This window comes from Dipodomys spectabilis, unplaced genomic scaffold, assembly GCF_019054845.1.
Source record: "Dipodomys spectabilis isolate Male_0828 unplaced genomic scaffold, ASM1905484v1 ptg000081l, whole genome shotgun sequence".
In the NCBI taxonomy this organism is placed as follows: domain Eukaryota; kingdom Metazoa; phylum Chordata; class Mammalia; order Rodentia; family Heteromyidae; genus Dipodomys; species Dipodomys spectabilis.
This window is the reverse complement of record NW_024870758.1, coordinates 3,835,972-3,855,338: the sequence shown is the minus strand read 5'-3', so window position 1 is coordinate 3,855,338 and position 19,367 is coordinate 3,835,972. Positions and strand designations below refer to the sequence as shown.

The following is a 19,367-nucleotide window of genomic DNA, read 5'->3' as shown; positions in this document are numbered from 1 at the left end:
CCATAATAGTACAGAGACTCTGCCTAGAGAGGAAAAAAATCAGGCAGTTTGCATCAGAAGACAGAGTTGAGCACAAGAGGTTGTCACAGCGACCGGCAGCTGCCGTGGTACTAGCCAGAAAAAGCAGAAGCAAACATGATAGAGATGGAGGGCCCCATCTCTTCACCTACCTCCAGCATGGATGATCACACGTGGAATTCCACAACCTGCTGGCCACTGTGGGGTGCAGATGAGGACGGGCCGAAATAGATAAGATAAACTGTGATTATCCCCACTCCTTCCCACAGAACAGCACAGGGAAGGCAACCCTCCCCTCTCTGCTCCACAGAGAAGAACCATATTTGATACTGGCCTAGACTCCGCCATAACAGCTTGCAGGTAACTCAAGACACAGAAGCAGCAAAGGTGACACCATTTTTCTCCAGGGCAATGATTGGGACCTGTAAGATTCGGCCCGCCCAGGGGAAGGCTACCCCGCCCAGGAGGAGGGAACTCCTCCCAGGGTCAGTTCAGAAAAATCTCCACCACCTGTTAAGACCCCTGCAGGCAGCAAAGGAATTCCACCCATACCATAGCCAAACTGGCAGAGCAGCTGACTGCAGGAATCTCTCTAAAATTCATTAAAAATAGTAAATAAGCACTAGACAGGCTATAAAAGCAGAGAGGGGATCCAGGTTGGTGGTACAAAGGGAGCTCCCCACTTTGGGAAAGACCTCTGAATCAGACAGGCCAAAACTCCACCCTTGCCCAAGCTTAGTCCCAGCAGCAACAAACTACAGTCTCCAGCCACCTCCTCCAGGCATTACAAAAAAAAAAAAAAAGCAGATTGTGCTTTTTAGTCTGGGAAGAAAGTCACAAAGTCCCCAAGCCTGTAAAGCAGAACTTTCTTCTGCGCACTCAAACAAGCTGATTTGAGAAACCAACCAAGCAACAGAGAAAACTGACCACTACAAACAATTCAAACACATTATCAAGGGATTGGAAAATAGACTTAGACATAAGATTCCACCCCCCCCCCCAAAAAAAAATAGAAGATACTTTTTTCTTCTTTTTTTCCCCAATTATAATTCTTTTATTTTTTTTAATTCTTTAAATTTTTTTGCTCCTTTTTAATTTTTGCAACTATTTGTACTCTGTTAACCTCTTTTTTCTGTCATTTTTATGTGTTTTTGCATTTATGTTTGTTTTCTTGTTTTTTTTTCTTTCGGCTATAATCCCATTCATTTTTCTATTCCTTCCTCATTGCTGTTCTGTTCACAACTGGATAGACAGCCTACAGAGATCAGTAGGCTTTCTTCTTAACTGTGTTTATACTTAATTCAGAGTATAAATTGAATACCCAAATTCTTAATTTTAGTATTATTACTTCATACATACATAATTATTCTATTTTTTATTTTTATGCATATATTTTTTCTTCTTTTCTTTTTTAAAATGTTTTTTCTTCTCTCTTTCTTACTTAGAATCTAGGTCTTAGTTTTCCCCCCTCTGTTCCTTTCCTTTGCTACATCCCTCTAATCTGATTTTTCTTCTCCTGTATCTCATTGTTATATCTTAATCTTTTCTCTAACTCCACCTCAACCCATTTGCTACTCCTTCATTCCCTCTTTACTTTCTTTTCTCTGTTGATCCCCAAGTGGAAAACATTGAGCTAGACTATATCTGTAGTAAGACAGACCATGCCAAAGTGGCTCATGGTGTTATCTCTTCAGCCCAGACCATTTTAAACCTCATATTTACTCACTGATAACAACTGTTTATAAGCACCACTTTTGAAACACCATACCCCTCCTCCTTGATGAATAAGGGAATATCTATCCATGACTTGGAACCTCTAAAATCAGTGTAAAGACATGGCCTAGGTGAAGATTCTATCTTAAAACTGTGCTCAGTGGTGGTATTGGGTCTACTTACATATCCAAAAGAGGAGAGATAGAGTGAAATACTTATTTGTACTTCCAAAGTCTTCATAACTACAGGGATCTGAGTTGGTGCTTATCTTAAAATTGTGTTTTGGTGTGGCTTTGGGTTCAGGCTGGCCATAAAATTGTGTTCTGGTGTGGAATTGGAGATATTTTCTCCATAAAGGAGAAAGAGAGTACATGTATTTTGAATGTGAGCCTCCAAAATCTGTGTAATTACAGGGATCTGGGTAGGGGCTTGTGTTAGAATTGTGATTTAGTGTGTAACTGATATACTCTCACTCCCCCAAAAGATGAGAAAGGATGAAAACACCTATTGTAGATTGTGAACCTCCAAAGTCTGTGCTACTACAGCTCTGGGTAAGTACCTATCTTAGAATTGTGTTCCGGTGTGTAATTGGAAATACTCTCACTCTCAAAAAAGGTAAGAGAGAGTGAAAACATCCATTGTTGACTATAAACCTCCAAAATCTGTACTACTACAAGTCTCTGGGTAAGTGTTCATTTTAGAATTATGTTCAGATGTGTAACAGGATATAATCTCATTCCTAAAACAGTGAGATAGAGCAAAAATGCACATTGTTAATTGTAAAGTCCCAAAGTATGTGCAACTACAGGGCTCTGGGTAAGTGCCTGTCTTAGAACTGTGTTCTGGCTTTCTGCGGGAGACATGACTGTGCGTGTGGAACTCTGTCCCGGCTGCTCCCACTCTTAACTCACCACTGTTCACTCTCCCTGAGGAACAAGTCGGTCAGGAAGCCCCGCCTCAGCCATGGCTTTTAAAGACACTGGAAAAACACCTGTGAAGCCAGAGGTGGTGATTCACCAGATTTGGATCATCCTGACCAGCCTCAACATGAAGTCTCTGGAGAAGATATTTGCTGACCTGATCAGAGGCACCGAGGAGAAGAATCTCAAAGTGAAAGGACCAGTGCACATGCCTACCAAGACCTTGAGAATCACTACAAGGAAAACCTCTTGTTGTGAAGGTTCTAAGACATGGGATCGCTTCCAGATGAGCATCCGCAAGTGACTCATTGGCTTACACAGACCTTCCGAGACTGTCAAGCAGATAACTTCCATCAGTATTGAACAAGGAGTGGAGGTTGAAGTAACCATTGCAGATGCCTAAGTTAAACGTTTTTAATAAATTGACTTACTGATAGTTAAAAAAAAAAGAATGTGTTCTAGTATGTAATTGGATATACACTCATGCCCAAACAAGGTGAGATACAGTGAAAACACTCATCATTAAGTGTAAACCTCCAAAATCTGTGCAATCACAGGGCTCTGAGTTGGTACTTGCACCCTAGTGAGGAACTGGATTTGCATTCATTCCCAAATGGGCAGAATAAACCACAGAAACACAAGAAAAATGACAAGTCACTTAACATCATCTTATCTGATCATATGTACATAGCTTTTGACTTTTCTGCTTGTCCCAGACATATATTAGTTATTGCAAATAAGGGAAACCATGGGACCTATGTTTCTGTGGGCCTGGCTTACTTGTTAAGTGAAATGAACCCAAAGCTAGGGACACAAGTGATTTTTTTTCCTTTCTTGCTATTGTTCCTAATGTATTTATAGGATTTATGTGGTTTTTTGTTTCTTTGTATGTTCCTCCCCCATGGTATCACCCCTATTTTCACTGTATTTGATGTCAGTGCCCTGTATCTTATATATACACTTCTCTAATTTCGGGAAGGGAAGGGAAATAGGGATATAGGTTGACCCATTGTAACAATGAGATGCACAAGACACTATGTTGAAAAACGAACTTTACAATTTAGGTGGGGGGGGGGGTGCAGTGTAGTTGTGGAGATGGGAGGAAAAGGATGGTAGGGGAAAAACAAAGGAGGAGGCAACAATGCTTGGTAAGAAATGTACTCATTACCTTGCTCATGTAACTTAACCCCTCTGTACAGTATTTTTACAATAAAAAAGTATTAAGGAAAAAAAGAAAAATGGCAAGTCAGGGAATTTCAACTCCCACCCAAGACAAACAGGCAATAGAGCAGTTCACAAAAAATCCAGAGGATACCTAGGAAAATGCTTAATAAACACTACTGCTTAACAAGTTGAACGAAGAAACTGAAAGCCTATATAAGGTTATGAGGAGAGCAGGATGAGGCTAACTAGAGATTAATAGAAGACTTCATGGAATCCACAAACAGAAAGCTGAATGAATACCAATAAAATGAAAGCGAGTACAGTGAAAGGATAGCCTCTCAACTAAGAGATTTGAGAGTGAACTCAGAAAATCAAATCAAGGAGCAAAAAAATACATACAAGATTTAAAACAAAACTTTAACAAAGAAATAGAAGCTGTTAAAAGTGAAGGAAGGGAAATAAAAAACAAAGTAGAAAGTCCAGATAGTACTCTAGACTATGCAGAATACTGTATCACCAGGATAGAAGATAGCTCAGACATTGTAGAGAAAGAATAGGCAACTATTCAAAACAAATCCAAAAAATATGATAGATTTATTCAGCATATAGAAGACACTATCAGAAGGCCTAATTTAAGGATAATGGATATAGAAAAGGGTCTAGAAACAGAAACTAAAGGTCTAGGAAATTAATTTAACAGAATCCTAGTGGAGAACTTCCCAAACATGCAAAAAGTTAGGCCCTTGCAGACACAAGAATCCTTTGGCGTCTCAAATAGACCAGAACAGAACAGGAAAGCCCACTGTCACATTGTAATCCACACAGGATCAATAGGGACAAAGGACCCCCCCAAAAAAAATTAACAGAATTGGCAGACCCTTAGCAACTCTTACCAGAAAAAGAGAACACACCAAATTAAAAAAAAAAAAAAAAAAAACTCAAAGATGAGAGTGGGAACATCACCACAGGAACAACCAAGATTATGAACATTACAAGGGAATACTTCTTAAATCTTTATGATAATGAGTTTGAGAATCTAGAAGAAATGGAAGAATTTCTAGAAAATATTTATATGCCCAAACTAAACCAAGATAAGTTAAACCAAATTAACAGACCTATATCAAGCATTGAAATTGAAGCAGCAATGAGAGACCTCCCACCCAAGAAAAGCCCAGGACTGTATGGATTTACAGCTGAATTCTGTAAGGCCTTCAAAGCAGAACTCATTCCAATGCTCCTCCAATTCTTCAATGAAACTGAAAGTGAAAGTTCACAACCAAACTCTATAAAGCCAACATAACCCTCATCCCAGAAACAGACAGGGACTGAAAAGACAACTATAGACCCATGTCTTTAATGAACATTGATGCAAAACTTCTCAACAAAATTCTGGCCAATAGACTTCAACAACTCATCAAAAAAATCATACACAATGATCAAACAGGATTTATTTAAGGGATGCAAAGCTGGTTCAATATACTCAAATCAATTAATGTAATTCCTCACATCAACAAAAGCAAGGATAAGAGCCACATGATTATCTCAATAGATGCAGAAAAAACATTTGAGAAGATCTAACACCTCTTTATGATGTAAGCTCTGAAGAAAATAGGAATGTATTGAACATTTCTTAATATAATAAAGGCTGTGTATGACAAACCTACAGCCAGCATTATACTTAATGGTGAAAAGCTAAAGCCAATTACTCTAAACTCAGGAACAAGACAAAGATGTCCACTCTCTCCACTCCTCTTCAATCTAGTATTAGAATGCCTAGCTAGAGCAATAAGACAAAATGCAAACATAAAGAGGATACAAATAGGGAAAGATGAAGTAAAATTCTCCCTCTTTGCAGATGACATGATCTTGAATTTAAAGAATCCCATGGACTCTACTCCAAGGTGTTCAAACTGATTGGAAACTTTGGCAAAAATAGCAGGGTATATAATTATCCCTAGAAAAAATCAATGACTTTCCTATATGCAAATAATGAGAAGAGAGCAGCTGAAATCAGGAAAGCAACTCCTAAAATACCTAGGAGTTAACTAAAGAAGTGAATGACCTCAATGATGAAAAATTTAAAAACCTGAAAAAGGAAATCAAAGCAGAACTAAGGAAATGGAAAAACCTCCCATGCTCCTGGATTGGGAGGATCAACATTATGAAAAATGCAATAATGCCAAAGGCTATCTACATATTCAACACAATACCCATCAATATCCCAACCTCATTCTTCAAAGAAATAGAAGAAGCAATTCAAAAATTCATATGGAACAATAAAAGACCCCAATTAGCAAAAATAATCTTGGCAGAAAGAACAGTGGTGGAGGACTATCAGTACCAGACTTCAAACTCTACTACAAAGCCATAGTACTCAAAACAGCTTTGTACTGGCACAAAAGACCTGAGGACCAATGGAATAGAACAGAAGATCCAGAAATGAACCTGCATACTTATATCCACCAAATATAGCAGAAGGGAGCCACAAAAAAAGAATGGAAGAAACAGAGTCTCTTCAGTAAATGGTACTGGCAAACTTGGATAAACACCTACAGAAAACTAAAATTAGATCCTTATACATCATCCATACATATCAACTCCAAATGAATCAATGACCTTGAAGTCAAAGCAGACACCCTGCAAACATTACAGGAAGGAACAGGGGAAACTCTAGGACTCTTTGGCCCAGGCCAAAATTTTCTTAATACAGACCCAGAAACACAACAAATCAAAGAAAGGTTACAAATGGGATTGCATAAAACTGCAAAGCTTTTGCAGGACAAAGGACATAGATCAGTAGAAGGCCAGTGGACTGGGAGAAGATCTTCACTAGCCATACAAGAGATAAAGGCCTCCTATCCAAAATATTCTTAGAAATTAAAATATTAAATTCTCCAAAAACAAATCTTCAACAAAACAACCGCCCAATTAAAAAGTGGGCTGAAGATTTAAAGAGAGACTTCTCTGAAGAAGAAATAAGAATGGCCAATAGACACATGAAGAAATGCTCAACCTCCCTAGCCATAAAAGAAATGCAAATCAAAACAACATTGAGGTACCACCTCACCCCAGTTAGAATGGCTATAATCAAGAAATCTAATAACAACAAATGCTTGAGGGGATGTTGCCAAAAGAGAACCCTACTGAATTGTTGGTGGGAGTGTAAACTTGTTCAACCACTCTGAAAAGCAGTATAGAGGTTCCTCAAAAGACTCCACATAGAGCTCCCCTATGACCCAGTAATCCCACTTCTGGGCATTTACCCAAATAATCACAAACAAAGCCACCTAAAGCTACCAGCACAACTATGGTTATCATAGCATTATTCAACTTAGCTATGCTATGGATCCAATCCAGATGCCTCTCCGTAGGTGAATGGATCAAGAATATGTATATATATATATATATATATATACACATATATACACACATACATATATATGTATGAATAAATATATACATGTATATATGTATATGTATATATACATGTATATATGTATATATATGTATATATGCATACACACATACATATAGATGTATATATACATGTATGTGTATATACATATACATACACATATATGTATGTATGTGTGTATGTATATATGTATATAAAATGAAATTCTATGCCTCTGTCAGAAAGAATGACACCACCCCATTCATTAGGATATGGAAAGACTTGGAAAAAACCATATTAAGTAAGCCAGACCCAAAGAAATATGGGTCCCATGGTTTTCCTCATTTGCATTAACTAGTATAATTCTAGGATAATTTTATCAGATGAGCAGAAAAAGCTCAAAAGCTATGTACATATGTCCATATAAGATGATGGTAAGTGAAATTAACCCTAAGATATGGATACAGAGGCCTTACCTTGTAGTTGTTTTAAATGTGCTATGTGATTTTTTTTATTCCTTTGTATGTTCTTCCACCTATGGTATATTCCCCTGCTGTCACTGTACTTGATTTTGGTACTCTGAATCTTGTATATACATTTGTCTAATTTGGGGTGGGGAAGGGGAATAACAAAACACTGGAACAAGGATACAGGATGACCCATTGCAAGACTGATACCCACAAGACAGTATATTGGAATTCAACTTTACAACTTTGGTGGGGGAGGAGGGGAGGACACGGAGATGGGGGACAGAAGGGATAGTGTGAGAACAACACAGGAATGGTTAATAATGCTCGACAAGATATCTTCTCATTCCCTTACTCATGTAAATGTGACCCTTTTGTAGGGCATCGGTACAATTAAAAAAATACTCAGGCCCTGAGTTCAAGCCCCAGGGGCATCACACCCACACAGAGGCACAAAAATATTTTAAGAGGCAGAAAAGAAAAAGAGACACATAGAGCAGAAAATTATAGGTTTCTCTTATGATAAGAATTTTCAAAATAAAATACTACAACATTTTTTTTTCAAATTGGCAATTTGTATTAATTTATAGACCATTTTTTCTCATATATCTTAAATCTATTCCTTTTTAATGGAGGAAGGTCGCTACTTTTTCTTTCAATATCACAGAGAGAAAGCAATGGACCCACTTTTTAAATATAATTTCCAATATAAAAAGGTTTTTTTTTTTATTAATTCTTTTCAACCAATCCCATCAAGGACTGCTGAATCCTTTAAAATCTAAGGATGAAACCCACTCTTTCTGACATTTCCTGGAAGACACTTAATGGGTAATGTTTATGGTCTGAATGTATATGTCCCCTAAATCTAGCTAGTGAAGCCTTAATCCCCAATCTGGTAAAAATTGATAATTGGACCTTTAGAAGCTGCACAAGGGCACACGTCACAAGGGCACTATGATAGCAATGTTGGCTATTCTCTCTCTCCTCTGCCACAAACTGGAAGGCATCAGTGAAGAAGGAAAAGTCAGATCCAAAAAAGTATTTTCATTTTTTTTCTCCTATAACTTTTCTTAGTGGGTTTTGTTTTTTTTGTAGGTTTTGTAGTGTCTCTCTCATTCTTCTTGGTCTGGCCTTGAACTCTTGATCCTCTTACCTTATCTGGCTTCCAGAATAGCTGGTATTACAAGTGTATACCATCATGCCCCAGGTCAATTTCTTCTAAATTACGTTAAATGTGAATATGGAATAGAATTACTTGGATAGTAGAGAAATAAATAAATATTCTTTAATATATTCCTTAAATACAGTTTAAGGATATTAAACTATAGTAAGTATTTCTCTTAATTTTGAGAGATGTTAGGGTCTTTTAGAAGAGAACATTGTTTTCTATAATAGAAATATAATTGAAATGGTAAGAAAACAAAAAGAAAAAATGGGAAGGAAATGCTGCATTTTATCGTATATTAGAAAAAGGTATAAATCTGCTAACACTATTCATATTTAAATCTAATCATATAAGAATCCCCAATATATTAAAGGATCCTACTATCAATAGGCCCCAAGTTGCCTTACCCATCTTCTCTTTGTGCTTCATTTTCTTCATTTCAAATATATTTTTGACATACAATCAGTGCAAGAAAAATAGGGGGGACAAGGAGGTCTTAAATGCCTTCTTGGAAAATCTCACAAAGATGTGAAAAAGACAGTAATCTAGAAATTACAACCTATATAATAGGCCTTACATTGCTTCTCTGTAATACAATGTGTGTTTTTGCAAGAAGGAAATGGAAATGCAATACTTGTATGACATGATAATTTACCAAGAATGATCCATAGATACTATTTTATTTGATTCTTCTACTAAAACTCTGGGAATCACTAGCATTTCACAGAAGAGGAAATTGAAGCCCACATATAATTACATTCTCTGTCCTCAATTGTCTGGCCACGTAACCAGATTTTCTAGACATTTTATTTATTTGTCATGAGCCAGTGTTTCCACGGACACTATCATACCCACTTAAAAATGTTCATGTCTATTTGAGAAAGATAATTAGCTTTTGGTGTGATTACTTAAAGTGAAAATTGTAGCATTTATTCCCTTAATGTATCCCTTCTAGGTAGAGATGAAGTTCACTTTCATACATACTACATTAAGCTTCCTAAATCATGAGCGAATCATGTAATCATTGACTTAGTCAATAATTGAGTGAAGATTTTCTGAACACCAACTGCTTTGTAAGCCTGTTTCTATGGAATCAAAGAGTTGTGTGAAGAAGAAAAGTTAAGTATAGCTCAGTCCTCACCATGTGAACTAACCTATGCAGGGTAATAGGAAAGATACATCCAGAAAGGGTATCCAGTGAGTGATGTATAATCTGAGAAGTCTATGGTACTCAAGAGATTGGAAATTTTCCAATGTGCTGAAGGTTAAAACAGCTCATGGGTTTATCTTTTACCTATGAGTGTAAATCAGGAATAACTAGACCAGGTAGAAGACAGGAAATTATTTGCAGCATTTGGTCATTTCTGTCCAACTACTTTTCTTTTCTGAGAGCCTATGCTGAATCTACCCCAACTCTGCTTGGGGATTCTTCTTTTGGAAGACCAGTTTAATTGGACATTATTTAACATTTACTACTTTTTCTCCTCTGCTCTGATGCTTTGAACTCAACTGCCTTTTGCTTTTATTTATCTCTCATATCAGTTATAGGTAAAGGTCATTTTTCTACATCTTGGCTCTACAGATGTAAAGACGAGACATGTTTTTTAAGTGAAAAACATGCCAAAAGGCACAGCCCATTCCTTGTCTACAGTTGATTTCACTTCCAGAAATTACAGTAGTTGTATTCTGAGAGTCAGGTCCTTTTTAGGATGAGGAATGATGGATACAGTTTTATCTGACAGTAGAAGGCAGGAGGCAGGAAAATATCATAATGAGAGAAAAATTAGCCTTCCTGGGGCTAAAACCCAAGGCTTGCATGGGAAATAAGACGATAAAAATGAGCCCCCATGAAACTACTGCATATCTTTGGTGTCCTATTAAAGGCTTTGGTGTCTATAGATAAGGGGCATCTGTGGGATTTGCTTTGTTTGCAGCAAATGAAAATGTGTTTTAGTGTACATAATGATTGCCAATTAAGTAAATGTTTAAAAACAGCTATATGCACTTAAAAAGCCCACAAATGCATAAATCCTCTAACAAGGATACCAATATAATCCATTTATGAAAGTCAACCATCAGGGTGAGATTACTGGAAGAATGAAGTGATAGTGAAAACAGTCACCCATTGAATACATATGTTTTAAGCACTTTCTAAAGCTGAGATGCTGTATTTGACACAGAAGGGAATCATATGTGAAAAAGTATCTGCTTTCCAGCTGGCTTCTTTGAATCTGTGTGGTGGGAAATGACATCAAACATAGAAACCTGGAAGCCACTGAAGTTGAACTAAAAGCCATTCTCCAGAACTGACCCTGTGTTTTCTGGGATTCTGTCTTCCATAGTTTAGCAACAGGCTTGGTTTGGTTTGAGATACTTTGCCAAATCAATTTGGTATCTTTGTATCCAGGCTTTAAATGAACATTTTTTTTATGTTCTGAGTAGCTGTGATAAGTTTACATCTACTATTTTTAAAGGAATTCAGCCTTTAATCATAAATGCTCTCATTGATGCTATTACATGAAATTGGAAGGTCAGCTCTATTTTTGAGGAATTTATAAAACAATGTGGAGATGGGAGGGAAGGGATGATAGGGGAAAAATCAAAGGAGGAGACAACAGTGCTTGCTCATGTAACAGTTACCTTGCTCATGTAACTGTAACTCCTCCTCTGTACAGAATTCTCACAATAAAAACTTATTAAAAAACAAACAGAAGCAAATTTCTCATTAGAACCTTTTTAAACCGTGTTTTTTCAAAGAATATACCCAATTTTAATTGGAATCTTAGAGCCTATTATTTTTATTTAAATCAAAAGACTACTAAAGGAAGGTGGAAAGATTTAAACTTGTAAGAAAGAGAAGGAAAAAATAAAGAGAAGGAAAAAATTAAAAAGAAGGAAAAATAAAAAGAATGCCACCAAAATAAAGGAAAAGGAAAGGTTGGCTTAGGATGAAAGCAATCGATGAAAGGGGTAACAAGGATCATGATACACTGAGCTAAAAAAATAGAACTGTTGAATGGTAAACAATTTGTACAACTAGTTAAAGATAATAATACAATTCAAAAGGAGAAAGTGTGGCCCAAAGGCAAAACGAATGAATATAGGAATGTTTTCCTCTGCAAGGTGAACCAGTGGCAAGACTAGAAGGCAGTCTGAAGAGGATAAGCAGAAACACATTCATCCACTGGTGATCTCTCCATATGAATGAGCATACTCGGAATGCATGATGCTAAGGTTATTCTTGTTCTTCCCACCATTATCCTAACTGCTGGTCAATGTCATGACATTTGGAGCATATTAGAGAGAAAAGGTAGATATTTCTCACAAAGTAAAGCAAATTAGCCTATTCATGTTCTCCAAATTATTTTTTTAAGCAGCAACTCTTTTCAGTAGTTTTATCTGAAATATGTCCAAATGAATTAAAAATTGGTAAAGTGGTAAAGACAAGAGAGAACTCTGAATATACTCAACAACTAATATTGGATCCAAGGTCTAACATTTTTAACACATTTTATGCAGCATAATCATTATAATACCTTTACAAATAAGATAATATAGTCTCTGGAGTGTAAACGAAGAGGCTAATGCTCAGACAAGCCTATTTTTTCCTAAATAGAAAAACTAGTACAGTAAGGTGACAATATATATTTATTTATTTTTATTTTTTTTTTAGGTAGCAATATTTAAAACCATGGCTATAAATCTTACCAGCTTGTGGTCACTGCAGTAACTTTAGCAGCTTCCAAAAACTGTACAATATTTTACGAGCATAGGTGTATTGAGAGATAATTAATTGTAAATATCAATTTACTTTTTCATATTCCCATTTTTTTTTGTCGGTTGTGAGGCTTGAACTCTGGGCCTGGGCACTGTCCCTCAGCTCTTCAGGTCAAGGTTAGCACTCTACCACTTGAGCCACTGTACCACTTCCGGTTTTCTGAGTGGTTTATTGGAGATAAGAGTCTCATAGACTTTTCTTGCCAGGGCTGGCTTTGAACCATGATCCTCAGATCTCAGCCTCCTGAGTAGCTAGGATTATAGGTGTGAGCCCCTGGTGCCTGGCTTCCATATTTCTTAAGATTGACTTTTCTTAATAATAAGCAAAAAGCTTCTGTTGTTTATTTATAAATTCTATGCTATAATGAATCCTATGTGTTCAATGTTATTATGCTTGGCCAACTTCATTAGAATGTATGTGCTTCCTATGAATGTGTTTCTAAGCCAAGTGCAGCAATTTATTTTACCAAAGAATAAAAGTTTACACATGCATGTGTGTGTGCATAAACCTGTGTGTTGTATTTCTGTGTCCTTAGGAAACAGATTTTAAAGTGAATGGGCATCCATTGCATCCATTTTACTTTACTACAGAAAGGTACTTCCAAATGCAGGTTTGAGACATATGTGCATTGCCTGGGCTGTTCTCAGTTTGCTGCAGCTTGCCTGCAAGGATGTATTCAGGAAGGGTCAGACAGAGGTTGTGGGGAGCCATTAGAGTGTGCTAGCTGGGTTTCATATGAGGTAAAACTGTACATTTGAAGAACCTGCCTACATGCTAGTGTAGCTGTCCAAGAAGCAGCTGCCATTGGGCAAGAATTTGGAACAATTATATTAAGAACTTTTCAAATATTATTTGTGGATATCCTGTGGATCAAACCAAGTCATTTGGGTAAACGTATGTTAGAGAAGACTAAGCCCACAGCATAGAAACTAGGATCTGAGCTTCACTGGAACTTGACAATGTAACCATTTGACTCTACAGAAGATAAAATTTTGGATTTAATGATAATTTCCCTTAGAAGAATGGTAGAATAGCCTATTCACTCAGGTTCCAAGAAGATATTTGCATTTATTAATTATTCATAATATTAAAAGGGATGACATGGATCAAGATGCACTGTATTCATAAACTGCTTCACTGAATGGCAATTCCTTTGTAAACCTAAAGATAATGAAAATATTGTTAAAAATAATTTAAGGAGGAAAGAGGTCTCATTTGTAAGGTATATTCTAAAGAGGGAAATGAGGATCAGTTCTGGTTCATGAGCTGATGGATCATGGAATCACCTTAAAATGGGCACAGGAAGCCCTGAGATGTGGTTATGACTGAGGGAAAAAAAAAACAGGACAGACCATGAATATACATGAATTTGGTCACCCACCATGGTCCACCATTGGCCAATGTTTTTACCCAAAGAACCCTAGTTGTAACCCAGACACTTAATCACAACTAATATGATAGATAACCACAGTATACTGGCCTTCAATAGCAGTCAAGAAGGCAGGGGTACAGTGGATTTCACTGTTTTCACCCTCATCCTAACTGACATGTGTAATAGACTACCATAGCCGAGATTACAGAGAAGAATACTCGAAGACTTGGAAAAATTTATATTGAGCCAAATAAGAGCCACAGGTGCACAGGTTGCATGTTTCCCCTCATTTGTAGTAATTAGAATGGACCTATAAATCTACAAGTAACCACAATGAATGGCAAAAGACAAATAAGTACACTTGGACACAATAAAGTAAACAGGACTCTAAACTTTCACACAGTGAGACCAAAGGAGGATATTCTTAGAATAGGATCATAAAGGGCTCAATAGGTATTTGCATAAGATCCGATAAAATGATGTTTATTGAAATGACCTCCAAGAAATGGATACAGGAGGTTTTATATTTTACTTCCTGTGATTTTTGTTTTGCTTTGTTTTTGCTTTACCACTTTAGTCGCTGTTTTTTATTTCTGTACTATTTGTTTTGCATGTAAGTTTATCTGTTTGGGGGAGGGTAAGGGGAAGCACAGAAATAGTGGGATAAAGGGTGAACATTCACTAGACACTATGTTGGAAATGAACAACACAACTTGGGGGTGAAAGGACTTCATGAGAGAAAAACTGGGAGAAAATGAATGAGAGGGGAACACTGTTCAAAAAGAAATGCACTTATTACCTGACTTACATAACTGTAACCCCTCTGTACATTACCTTTACAATAAAAACAAATTTTTAAAAAAGCTTGACTAGATGTCCATCAACTTTCAGAAAACCATTGATAACTAAAGACTTTAACATTAAAAAAAGAGAAAATACTAGAAGGGAGAGTTATGCCTGTCAAACATTCTTGTAATTCTAGCTACTTGGAAGGTAAAGATTAGATGGACTCTGGTTTGAGACTAGCCTAGATAAAAGTTAATGAGATCACATCTTAACCAACAAGTAAGGCATGATGGCTCACACTTGAAATTACAGTTTCATGGGAAGTACAGATAGGAAATTCATGGTTGGAGATCAGGCCTGATCAAAATGACTGAGGCCTTATCAGAAAAGTAACTAAAGTAAAAAGGGTTAGGAACATGCCTCAAATAAGCATGCCTACCTAGCATATGCAAAGCCCTGAATGTGAACTGAAGGATTTCTGGGCATAATGGTGGGAGCCTATAATATCAGCAAATTGGGAGATTGAGTTCAAGACCAGCTTGGTCTATATAAGGAGGCACTGCTCAAAACAAACAAAACTGGGTTCTATAACCATTCCCACTTTATATAGAAGAAAGCAGGGATGGAGAAAGTTTAGTTAAGATTCTAAATCCAAGTAGTTTTTACAGAACAAAAACTGAAAGGAAAAGCCAGAGAACCTGGCTGCAGAGCCTGGCTCTGAAGCACTAGTCTCTACTGTCTTCCTAGGAGCTGATTGATTAGGAAAACTAATGATGTGTCTCTATTTGCAACTATTTGGGAAGTTCATGCTGATTTTAGAAGTGCTCATGAATTTGGGAAGTGCCTGCTGGTGTGTTTTAATTTCAACCTCTAGTGACCTGCCAAATCTGTACAAAGAACTATATACAGTATTTTTCTCCATAGTGCATCAAATTTTCTTTATAGTTTTATTCACAGATTGAGACATTTTGTGAGATTATGTAATAGTTACAGTATATTTATATGAAAAAATCTTCCTTCTTTAGATATTCCTGTTTGTATCACTTATTATCTTATAAAATAAAGAGAAATTAAGCAATCTTACATGTTTTGTAAGACATCTTCAAAGGGCCAGCCTGCCCTTGAACTGAAGCATTTAAATGGCAGCCCACATTTCAATGCTACACTTGATAGCAACTGGTTTATTTTTTAACTTTTTATTGTTATTTATTTCTTCATTGAAAAGGAGATGAGCTGGGGGGTTACAGTTCCACAGGTAAGGCAATAAGTAAATTACTTTTCAATCATTGTTACTCCATCCCTCTTTATCTCCCATTTACCCCTCTCCACACCACCCAAATTGTAATGTTCGTTTTTACATCTCTGACTCCACAAAAACCCAAAAATATAGGAATATGAAGCTATTAAAAAGGTTTAAAGCCAGTTGCTAATGGTTCACACCTGTAATCCTAGCTACTCAGGAGACTGAGATCTAAGGATAACGGTTCAGGGCTAGCTGGGGCAGAAAAGTCCTTGAAACACTTATCTCCAATTAACATTAGAAAACTAGAAGTGGCACTGTGGCTCAAGCGGTAGAGTGCTCGCCTTGAGCTGAAGAGCTCAAGGACAGCACCCAAGCCCAGAGTTCAAGCCCCACGGCCAACAATGAAAATAAAAAATAAAAATAAAGTTTTAAAGTTTGTGGATCATCTTATAAAAACATACATATTTGAGGTCTAAAAATCATTCATGACTATTCTTTTCACAACCATCAAAAACCTGAATCATTCTGAACAGAGCTTAAAAGGTATTCATAGTAGAAGTTTACAAAATTTTAGGTGTTTTTGGTTGTTTGCTATTATTTGTTCAGCAGCCAGAGATCCTTTGCAACTTTTTAAAAAATATTCTCATGGTAATTCCCAGCTTTTATAATGTCTACTTGAAGTCTCATAGTTAATTTTAGGCATACTTACAATGCATTCACAGCACCCTCCTGAGGAGATGATTCAAGAATTTTTTTAAGGCTGCTCAGATAATCTGAGACCTAGGGTGACCTGAAAGCCAAACCTCAGTCAAAATAGAATGGAGTTTGTGTGCTAATTTTTAAATAGAAATAGTTACAATTCAAAAGTGGGAAAAGTTACATTAAGTGAAGTAAACCAGACCCAAAGAAACATTGGTTACATTTCTAGTAATTAGAATAGGCTTATAAATCTACAAGTAAACATAATGAATGGTAAAAGACAAATAATTACACTTGGGCATGATTAATTAAACAGGACTCTAAACATTCACACAGTGAGACCAAAGGAGGATATTCTTAGGAGAAGAGGACGTGGACTCAAGAGCTATTAAAATGATGTTCACTGAAATGAACTCCAAGAAAAAGAAGAGGTTTTCAATTTTAGTTTTTCTGATTTTGTTTTTTTTCCTCCTTTCCCTACTATTTTTGATTTCTATAATTTTTTTCTTTCATATGTACATTTTATTTTATTATTTTTTATTGTGAGAATACCTTACAGAGGAGTTACAATTACATGGGCAAGATAACGAGTACATTTCTTATCAAGCATTGTTGCCTCCTCTTTGTTTCCCCTTCCCAGCCCTTCCCATACTCCCCTCATCCTCCTACCTGGTCCTCCCCCCACCCCCCACCAAAGTTATAAAGTTCATTTTTTGACATAATGACTTGTATATCTCATTGTTGCAATGGGTCCACCTGTATCCCTAGTTAAATGATTTGTTTTTTCCCTTCCCTTCCACAAATTATACCAACATCAAATACAGTGAAAGCAGGGGTTATATTGTGGGACAGGGACATACAAAGCAACAAAAAAATCATCTTATAAATATGTTAGAAACAATTGCATGAAAGGACAAAAAAAACAAAACAAATATTTGAATACTTCATTCCTCTAACATCAGCTTATCTGACCTTTTTTGCTTGACTCAGACATATACTAGTTATTGCAAATAAGGGAAACCATGGAACCTATATTTCTTTGGGCCTGGCTTACTTCACTTAATATAATTTTTTCCAAGTCTTTCCATTTCCTAACAAATGGGGCAATGTCATTCTTTCTGATGGAGGCATAAAATTCCATTGTGTATATATACCACATTTTCTTGATCCATTCATCTACTGAGGGGCATCTGGGTTGGTTCTATATCTTAGCTATGGTAAATAATGCTGCAATAAACATAGTTGTGCTGGTAGCTTTAGTATGGTCTTGTTTGTGATCCTTTGGGTAAATGCCCCAAAGTGGGATTGCTGGGTCATAGGGGAGCTCTATGAGGAGTCTTTTGAGGAACCTCCATACTGCTTTCCAAAATGGTTGTAATTTTTTTCTTATATGGAAGTTTATCTATTTGGGGGAGGATAAGGGGAAGCACAGAAATAGTGGGACAAAGAGTGAACTGATTCAACCATGATACTCATTCAATATATGTTGAAAATACACTATACAATTTGGGTGAGGAGAGGGTCAGGAGGAAAGAAATTGGGAGAAAATGAGGGCTGGAGTGACACTGTTCAACAAATGCACTCATTAGCTGATTTATGTAACTTTAATCCTTCTGAACATCACCTTTACAATAAAAATAAATTTTAAAAATATCAATTTAATTCTAATTTTATAAGTATAAAACAATCTGTAAGCTATAAAATATATGTGTATATATATGCTTATATATGTACATATTTCACTGCATAATTAGTCATAATAAAGACAACGCTCACAATTTGTGAAGAATAATGAATGAAAAATACAAAGCTGTTATCTTAAGGCCATTTTCTACTTGCCAGGTATAACTTCCAGTTCTTTTAAGAGGAAAGATATAAAGTAAATTACATGGACACCCGTAAAGAAATCCTATAGAATTACCTTAAAGTTGTTCAGGGTAGTATTTGAATAGAGTATTAAAGACAAATTCATGCAAGTGGTTAAACTTTTAATATAGTTGTACAATATTGTAGAGGTGGGGGAAATATCAATTTTCCTAGAGAGTCAGCATATAGTTACAAATTGGATTAATCTGAGATAGAGTAGGATCACACATAAGATACAGCTAAAAGAGAAGAAAAATGGGCCGTACAAAAAAAGCTAGAGCATTGCCTTTCTGCTGAAAATGACACTGAAATTGACTGAAGTGTCTGTTCTTTAATCTCCTTTCACATTCTTCACTTACCCTTTTCTTCTCTTTCTCCTCTTCCATTTCTCCTTCTCCTTTGGTATAATTAGACCTTACCTATTCTCCCAATACCATTCTACCTTTAAAAAAAATAGGAGACTAAAGTGTGTAAAATAAGGGTAACTCAATATTGTGAAAAGTTAGAATTTTCTTCTTTAAATTCTATGTTTGAAGGAGTTTTATTATATTTGGCAGAGTAAGTATAAGAACATTGTATTGTTATGTATTTGGTGCTGAGATCTTATCTAAAAAAATGTTAAAGAAGAGAAATCGAAGTGAATTCTTATTGCTAGTGGACTTAAAAGTGTGTCAAGCAGGAAAACAAATGATCTGATTCTACAACAAGCTTAAGTTGGTCTAGAAGATTTGTTTCAGGAAAGTCCAGGCCATTAACTATGGTGTTATGAAGAGTCAAGTTCT

At 36.3% G+C, this 19,367-nt stretch overlaps 1 protein-coding gene and 1 pseudogene across 1 annotated transcript in view; one reads left to right on the top strand and one right to left on the bottom strand.

Annotated features, from left to right (window-relative positions):
• Nucleotides 1–19,367, bottom strand: part of Thsd7b (thrombospondin type 1 domain containing 7B) — an 817,905-nt gene that overhangs the window by 288,411 nt on the left and 510,127 nt on the right. The gene's annotated exons all lie outside the window — the stretch shown is intronic.
• On the top strand, nt 2,651–3,054 carry LOC122110800 (annotated as a pseudogene).